We start from the raw sequence: 1,657 nt of genomic DNA on the forward strand, positions 1-1,657 counted from the left end.
CTTCCAGAGGCTGCCCACCTCCCACCCCCAATTGTCCCTCAGCCAGGCCTGGCTGACCTGAAGCTGGCTCAGCCCCTTCGCCGCCAGCCAGCCTCTGCTTATGTGTTGCCCCCCCAAGACCACAGCTCAGGCCACAGGAGCCGGGAGGCCTGACCTCAGCCAGCCCCAGGGCGTCTGGGGAAACCTGGAGGGGACTCCCCAGCCCGTCCCCTGCGTGTGCATGCGTGTTATGTGTGTAGACACGCACGTTGGCTCCAGGTGCCTGGGGTGGGACTGCTAGACCTGCCAGCTCAGGGAAGCCTCGGGCTCCCTCCTCATCCTCCCCACCCCTCTCCTCACCTGGCTGTCCCCTCCCACTCCTGCCTCAGGGGACATGGCCCTGTCTCTGTGTACGTGGTCACCTGCAGGTCTAGGTGCCATTCTGGATGGCAGGTGGGTACAGGTCGGCTCTGCCAGAGCACAGACCTGTCCGCCGCTGCCCCAGCGCCTGCAGAGGCCTGGCGCCCAGAAAGGGCTCACCACGTGTTGCTGAGGAGAAGGGGTGTGTCTGAGTGTGCCTGCGCATTTGTGCACGAGCACATAGGGTCGTGAAGTGTATGAGCTTCCCGGGCTGCTGTCACAAAGTACAAACACGCCGGAGGCTTCAAACAACAGAGATCTCCGCTTTCACGTTCTGGAGCCCAGCAGTCTGAGATCTAGGCGACACCCTGCCCGCAGGCTCCGGGGGAGGAGCCTTCCTGCCTCTCCCGGCTTCTGGTGTGGCCGGCCATCCTTGGCGCTCCTTGTACGCACACTGCCCTGAACTTCACCTCCGCCTTCATGTGGGCGTCTTCTCTGTGCCTGCGTCTGCTCTCTTATGGGGACGCCGGTCACTGCTTAGGGCCACCCCACTCCAGGACAACCTCATCTTCACTCGATTACACCTGCAAAGATCCTATTTCCAAAGGTCCCATTCACAGGCCCCCAGGAGGGTTGGGACATACACCTATCTTTCTGGGGCACACGATTGAGCCCTGACAGTGAGTGGAAGCGTTTTCCGGCCGGTAGCTATTCTGTGTCCTGGCGTGGGTGTTAGCTGCGTTTGTCCCTGTACCGACCCACATGGGGCTGCCGTTCATGCTGACCTCAGGGAACAGAAATGAACTGAGGTCTCACCCGGGGCCATCTTTTGAGGTCCTGATTCAGGAGCTCGGCCTGTGGGGGCAGATGTGTTCCCAAAGCCAGAAGCTGGGCCCAGCCCTGGGCACCCGCTCAGAGGAGCTGCTTCCCCTCACACGGGCTGGACACGCAGGCCCCTCGTGGGCCCCAGGCTGCAGGTGGGGAAACAGGAAGCTCCGAGACGGGCGGGCAGACAGCTGCTGCCTCTGGGGTCTTTCTACCCAGGGGCTCTCCCCCGCCTCCCCTCAGCACTGCTGACATGGGGGCCGGGTCACTCTCTGTGGGGGGCCATCCAGGGCACTGTGGGGTGTGGAGCAGCATCCCTGGCCCCCACCCATTTGATGCCAGGAGCACCCCCAAGTCATGAAAACCACAGATGTCCCCAGACATCACCCAGTGTCCCCTGGGGGGACAGGATCACCCCAGAGGAGACCCACTGCTTCTGGGCACCTGGCCCTGTGAGTCGTGCATCCCCCGCCCCGTGCGTGAGGAATTGGGG

The sequence above is a fragment of the Equus asinus genome, chromosome 20 (assembly GCF_041296235.1).
Source record: "Equus asinus isolate D_3611 breed Donkey chromosome 20, EquAss-T2T_v2, whole genome shotgun sequence".
Taxonomy (NCBI): Eukaryota; Metazoa; Chordata; class Mammalia; order Perissodactyla; family Equidae; genus Equus; species Equus asinus.